General features: G+C 40.3%; 1 non-coding gene across 1 annotated transcript; it reads left to right on the top strand.

Annotated features, from left to right (window-relative positions):
- The first annotated feature begins 3,674 nt into the window (after nt 1-3,674).
- Nucleotides 3,675-3,782, top strand: LOC130965120 (small nucleolar RNA R71). The gene has a single exon (XR_009081173.1). It is a non-coding gene; the product is annotated as a small nucleolar RNA R71 (small nucleolar RNA).
- The last annotated feature ends 3,869 nt before the right edge of the window (nt 3,783-7,651 follow it).

Genomic DNA, 7,651 nt, shown 5'->3' on the forward strand with positions numbered 1-7,651 from the left:
TGTTCTTCCTCTTGAAGATCTTATGGAGTGCTTGAGCTCCTCAATGTCTCTTCCTTGCCTTTGTTGCTCCTCTCTCATGATTCTTTGATCTTCTTTAATTTCATGGAGGAGGATGGAATGTTCTTGGTGCTCCACCCTTAGTTGTCCCATGTTGGAACTCAATTCTCCTAGGGAGGTGTTGATTTGCTCCCAATAGTTTTATGGAGGAAAGTGCATCCCTTGAGGCATCTCAGGGATTTCATGATGAGTGGGATCTCTTGTTTGCTCCATCCTTTTCTTAGTGATGGGCTTGTCCTCATCAATGAGGATGTCTCCCTCTATATCAATTCCAACTGAATAACAGAGGTGGCAAATGAGATGAGGAAAGGCTAACCTTGCCAAGGTAGAGGACTTGTCCGCCACCTTATAAAGTTCTTGGGCTATAACCTCATGAACTTCTACCTCCTCTCCAATCATGATGCTATGAATCATGATGGCCCGATCTATAGTAACTTCGGACCGGTTGCTAGTGGGAATGATTGAGCGTTGGATAAACTCCAACCATCCCCTAGCCACGGGCTTGAGGTCATGCCTTCTCAGTTGAACCGGCTTCCCTCTTGAATCTCTCTTCTATTGAGCGCCCTCTTCACAAATGTCTATGAGGACTCGGTCCAACCTTTGATCAAAGTTGACCCTTCTAGTGTAAGGGTGTTCATATTCTTGCATCACGGGCAAGTTGAATGCCAACCTTACATTTTCCGGACTAAAATCTAAGTATTTCCCCCGAACCATTGTAAGCCAATTCTTTGGATTCGGGTTCACACTTTGATCATGGTTCTTGGTGATCCATGCATTGGCATAGAACTCTTGAACCATTAAGATTCCGACTTGTTGAATGGGGTTGGTAAGAACTTTCCAACCTCTTCTTCGGATCTCATGTCGGATCTCCGGATATTCACTCTTTTTGAGTTTGAAAGGGACCTCGGAGATCACCTTCTTCAAGGCCACAACTTCATAGAAGTTGTCTTGATGCACTCTTGAGATGAATCTCTCCATCTCCCATGACTCGGAGGTGGAAGCTTTTGCCTTCCCTTTCCTCTTTCTAGAGGTTTCTCCGGCCTTAGGTGCCATAAATGGTTATGGAAAAACAAAAAGCAATGCTTTTACCACACCAAACTTAGAAGGTTTGCTCGTCCTCGAGCAAAAGAAGAAAGAAGAGAGTAGAAGAAAAAGAAATAGAGGAGATGGAGGTGGTTTGTGGTTCGGCCAAGGGGGAGAAGTAGTGTTTAGGTTGTGTGAAAATGAAGGAGTGAAGATGGGTTTATATAGGAGTGGAGAGAGGGGTAGGTTTTGGCCATTATGGGTGGGTTTGGGAGGGAAAGTGGTTTGAATTTGAATGGTGAGTTAGGTGTGGTTTTGTAAAGGATGGATGTGAGTGGTGAAGAGAATAATGGGATTTGATAGGTGAGGGGCTTTTGGGGAAGAGGTGTTGAGGTGATTGGTGAATGGGTGAAGAAGAGAGAGAGTGGTGGGGTAGGTGGGGATCCTGTGGGGTCCACAGATCCTGAGGTGTCAAGGATAGTTCATCCCTGCACCAAGTGGTGAGCGAAAAATGCTCTTTATGCCAATTCTGGCGTTAAACGCCGGGCTGGTGCCCATTTCTGGCGTTTAACGCCAGCTTCTTGCATTTTCCTGGCGTTTAACGCCAGTCTGGTGCCCCTTTCTGGCGTTAAACGCCCAGAATGGTGCCAGATTGGGCGTTAAACGCCCATTTGCTGCCCTTACTGGCGTTTAAATGCCAGCAAGGTTTTCCTCCAGGGTGTGCTATTTTTCTTTCTGTTTTTTATTCTGTTTTTGCTTTTTCAATTGATTTTGTTACTTCCCATGATCATCAACCTACAGAAAACATAAAATAACAAAGGAAAATAGATAAATATAACATTGGGTTGCCTCCCAACAAGCGCTTCTTTAATGTCAGTAGCTTGACAGAGGGCTCTCATGGAGCCTCACAGATACTCAGAGCAATGTTGGAACATCCCAACACCAAACTTAGAGTTTGAATGTGGGGGTTCAACACCAAACTTAGAAGTTGGTTGTAGCCTCCCAACACCAAACTTAGAGTTTGACTTTGGGGGCTCTGTTTGGCTCTGTTTTGAGAGAAGCTCTTCATGCTTCCTCTCCATGGTAACAGAGGGATATCTTTGAGCCTTAAACACAAAGGATTCTTCATTCACTTGAATGATCAATTCTCGTCTGTCAACATCAATCACAGCCTTTGCTGTGGTTAGGAAGGGTCTGCCAAGGATGATGGATTCATTCATGCACTTCCCAGTCTCTAGGACTATGAAATCAGCAGGGATGTAATGGTTTTTAATTTTTACCTGAACATCCTCTACAAGTCCATAAGCTTGTTTTCTTGAATTGTTTGCCATCTCTAGTGAGATTCTTGCAGCTTGTACCTCAAAGATCCCTAGCTTCTCCATTATAGAGAGAGGCATGAGGTTTATGCTTGACCCTAGGTCACACAAGGCCTTCTTGAAGGTCATGGTGCCTATGGCACAAGGTATTGAGAACTTCCCAGGGTCCTGTCTCTTTTGAGGTAATTTCTGCCTAGACAAGTCACCCAGTTCTTTGGTGAGCAAAAGGGGTTCATCCTCCCAAGTCTCATTACCAAATAACTTGTCATTTACATTCATGATTGCTCCAAGGTACTTGGCAACTTGCTCTTCAGTGACATCTTCATCCTCTTCAGAGGGAGAATACTCATCAGAGCTCATGAATGGCAGCAGTAAATCCAATAGAATCTCTATGGTCTCATTATGAGCCTCAGATTCCCATGGTTCCTCATTAGAGAACTCATTGGAGGCCAGTGGACGTCCATTGAGGTCTTCCTCAGTGGCGATCACTGCCTTTTCCTCCTCTCCAAATTCGTCCATGTTGATGACCTTGCACTCTCCTTTTGGATTTTCTTCTATATTGCTTGGAAGAGTACTATGAGGGAGTTCAGTAACTTTCTTACTCAGCTGTCCCACTTGTGCCTCCAAATTCCTAATGGAGGACCTTGTTTCAGTCATGAAACTTTGAGTGGCTTTGATTAGATCAGAGATCATGGTTGCTAAGTCAGAGTGGCTCTGCTTAGAATTCTCTGTCTGTTGCTGAGAAGATGATGGAAAAGGCTTGCCATTGCTAAACCTGTTTCTTCCACCATTATTGTTGTTGAAACCTTGTTGAGGTCTCTGTTGATCCTTCCATGAGAGATTTGGATGATTTCTCCATGAAGAATTATAGGTGTTTCCATAGGGTTCTCCTATGTAGTTCACCTCTTCCATTGAAGGGTTCTCAGGATCATAAGCTTCTTCTTCAGATGAAGCATCCTTAGTACTGCCTGGTGTATTTTGCATTCCAGACAAACTTTGAGAAATCAAATTGACTTGCTGAGTCAATATTTTGTTCTGAGTCAATATGGCATTCAGAGTATCAATCTCAAGAACTCCTTTCTTCTGATTCGTCCCATTGTTCACAGGATTCCTTTCAAAAGTGTACATGAATTGGTTATTTGCAACCATTTCAATGAGTTCTTGAGCTTCTGTAGGTGTCTTCTTCAGATGAAGAGATCCTCCAGCAGAGCTATCCAATGACATCTTGGACAGTTCAGACAGACCATCATAAAAGATACCTATGATGCTCCATTCAGAAAGCATGTCAGAGGGACACTTTCTGATCAATTATTTGTATCTTTCCCAAGCTTCATAGAGGGATTCACCTTCTTTCTGTCTGAAGGTTTGGACTTCAACTCTAAGCTTACTCAATTTTTGAGGTGGAAAGAACTTTGCCAAGAAGGCATTGACTAGCTTTTTCCAAGAGTTCAGGCTTTCTTTAGGTTGTGAGTCCAACCATATCCTAGCTCTGTCTCTTACAGCAAAAGGGAATAGCATAAGTCTGTAGACCTCAGGGTCAACCCCATTAGTCTTGACAGTGTCACAGATTTGCAAGAATTCAGCTAAAAACTGATGAGGATCTTCCAATGGAAGTCCATGGAACTTGCAATTCTGTTGCATTAGAGAAACTAATTGAGGCTTAAGCTCAAAGTTGTTTGCTCCAATGGCAGGGATAGAGATGCTTCTCCCATAGAAGTCGGGAGTAGGTGCAGTAAAGTCACCCAGCACCTTCCTTGCATTGTTGGCATTGTTGTTGTTTTCGGCTGCCATATCTTCTTCTTTGAAGATTTCTGTTAGGTCTTCTACAGAGAGTTGTGCTTTAGCTTCTCTTAGCTTTCGCTTCAAGGTCCTTTCAGGTTCAGGGTCAGCCTCAATAAGAATGCTTTTGTCTTTGCTCCTGCTCATATGAAAGAGAAGAGAACAAGAAAATATGGAATCCTCTATGTCACAGTATAGAGATTCCTTGAGGTGTCAGAGGAAAAGAAAAATAGAAGGAAGAGGTAGAAGAATTCGAACTTATCAAGGAAAGATAGAGTTCGAATTGTGCATTAAGGAGGAATGTTAGTCCATAAATAGAAGGATGTGAGAAGAGGGGAAGAAATTTTCGAAAATAAATTAAAAAGATTTTAAAAACATTTTGAAAAAATACTAATTGATTTTCGAAAACTAAGAGTGGAAAAGAAATCAAGTGATTTTTGAAAAAGATTTTGAAATTAGAAATAAAAAAGATATGATTGAAAACTATTTTGAAAAAGATGTGATTAAAAAGATATGATTGAAAAGTTATGGTTTTAAAAAGATGTGATTGAGAAGATATGATTTGAAAAATAATTTAAAAAGATTTGATTTTGAAAATTAATGACTTGGCTAACAAGAAAAGATATGATTCAGACATTAAACCTTTCTCAACAGAAAAGGCAACATACTTGAAATGTTGAATCAAATCATTAATTGTTAGCAAGTATCTTTGAAAATGGAAAGAAATTGATTTTGAAAAATTTTGAAAACTTGAAAAAAAATTTGAATTAAAAACAAAATCTTCCCTCTTGTGCCATCCTGGCGTTAAACGCCCAGAATGGTATCCATTCTGGCGTTTAACGCCTAAAACACTACCCTTTTGGGAGTTAAACGCCCAGCCAGGTGCCCTGGCTGGCGTTTAAACGCCAGTTTTCCTTCCTCACTGGGCGTTTTGAACGCCCAGCTTTTTCTGTGTAATTCCTCTACTGTATGTTCTGAATCTTCAATTCTCTATATTATTGACTTGAAAAGACACAAATTAAATTTTTTTTTGGATTTTTAATAATGAGACTAAGATCAAATAAACAATGCATGCAAGACACCAAACTTAGAAGTTTGTATACTATTGACACTAACAAAATGAGAATGCATATGAGACACAACAAAACACACAAAACAAGAGAATTTAAAGATCAGAACAAAGAAATCATCAAGAACAACTTAAAGATCAATTAAGACACATGAATGAATTCGAAAAATGCAGAAGAACAGAAACATGCAATTGACACCAAACTGAAAATGAGACACTAGACTCAACAAGAAACATACAATATTTTTGGTTTTTATGATTTTGTAATTTTTTTGGTTTTTTCGAAAATTAAGTGGAAAAGAAAATAAAGATATCAAAATTCTTAATGAGAATTCCAGGAATCATGCAATGTTAGTCTAGAGCTTTAGTCTAAAGGAATTAGACATGGCTAGCCAAGTTTCAGCAGGACATTACATTCAAGAGCTAAATTGATGAGAATCAATCAGCTTTGGTGATGATAAGAACATCACCTTGAAACACTAGAATTCATTCTTAAGAACTCTGAAAAAAAAAATACCTAATCTGAGCAACAAGATGAACCGTCAGTTGTCCAAACTCAACAATCCCCGGCAACGGTGCCAAAAACTTGGTGCACGAAATTGTGATCATCAATGGCGCCATCAACATGGTACACTCAATTGCAATCTCAACTCTTTATCACAACTTCGCACAACTAACCAGCAAGTGCACTGGGTCGTCCAAGTAATAAACCTTACGCGAGTAAGGGTCGATCCCACGGAGATTGTTAGTATGAAGCAAGCTATGGTCATCTTGTAAATCTCAGTCAGGCGGATTCAAATGGTTATGGATGATTTATGAATAAAGCATAAAATAAAGATAGAGATACTTATGTAATTCATTGGTGAGAATTTCAGATAAGCGTATGGAGATGCTTTGTCCCTTCCGTCTCTCTGCTTTCCTACTGTCTTCATCCAATCCTTCTTACTCCTTTCCATGGCAAGCTATATGTTGGGCATCACCGTTGTCAGTGGCTACAGTCTCGTCCTCTCAGTGAAAATATTCAACGCGCTCTGTCACAGTACGGCTAATCATCTGTCGGTTCTCAATCAGGTTGGAATAGAATCCATTGATTCTTTTGCGTCTGTCACTAACGCCCAGCCTTCAGGAGTTTGAAGCTTGTCACAGTCATTCAATCCTTGAATCCTACTTAGAATACCACAGACAAGGTTTAGACCTTCTGGATTCTCTTGAATGCCACCATCAATTCTAGCTTATACCACGAAGATTCCGATTAAGGGATCCAAGAGATATCCACTCAATCTAAGGTAGAACGGAGGTGGTTGTCAGGCACACGTTCATAGGTGAGAATGATGATGAGTGTCACGGATCATCACATTCATCAAGTTGAGGAACAAGTGATATCTTAGAACAAGAATAAGTTGAATTGAATAGAAGAATAATAGTAATTGCATTAATACTCGAGGTACAACAGAGCTCCACACCTTAATCTATGGTGTGTAGAAACTCCACCGTTGAAAATACATAAGAACAAGGTCTAGGCATGGCCGTGAGGCCAGCCCCCAAAACGTGATCAAAAGATTCAAAGATCTAAAGATCTGATCTAAGAACTAGATGTCCAAAGATGAAAATACAATAGCAAAAGGTCCTATTTGTAGAGAACTAGTAGCCTAGGATTTACAGAAATGAGTAAATGACCTAAAAATCCACTTCCGGGCCCACTTGGTGTGTGCTTGGGCTGAGCATTGAAGCTTCTATGTGTAGAGACTTTTCTTGGAGTTAAACGCCAGCTTTTGTGCCAGTTTGGGCCTTTAACTCCCATTCTTGTGCCAGTTCCGGCGTTTAACGCCGGGCAGTTTTGAGCTGATTTGGAACGCCGGTTTGGGCCATCAAATCTCGGAGAAAGTATAGACTATTATACATTGCTGGAAAGCCTAGGATGTCTACTTTTCATCGCAGTTGAGAGCGCGCCAATTGGGCTTCTGTAGCTCCAGAAAATCCACTTCGAGTGCAGGGAGGTCAGAATCCAATAGCATCTGCAGTCCTTTTCAGCCTCTGAATCAGATTTTTGCTCAGGTCCTTCAATTTCAGCCAGAAAATACCTAAAATCATAGAAAAACACACAAACTCATAGTAAAGTCCAGAAAAGTAAATTTTAACTAAAAACTAATAAAAATATAATAAAAACTAACTAAAACATACTAAAAACATACTGAAAACAATGCCAAAAAGCGTATAAATTATCCGCTCATCAGACTTCCATACAGTTCTTAAGAAAATTTGAGAAAATACTCATCATGCATCTTTTAAACATAGCCGGTGCATTACATAAGCCAAAAGGTATTCTCTTATATGCATACATTCCAAAGGGACATGTAAAAGTAGTATTCTCCTGATCCTCAGGAGCTATATGAATTTGAAAATATCC

This window comes from Arachis stenosperma, chromosome 2 (assembly GCF_014773155.1).
Source record: "Arachis stenosperma cultivar V10309 chromosome 2, arast.V10309.gnm1.PFL2, whole genome shotgun sequence".
Classification (NCBI taxonomy): domain Eukaryota; kingdom Viridiplantae; phylum Streptophyta; class Magnoliopsida; order Fabales; family Fabaceae; genus Arachis; species Arachis stenosperma.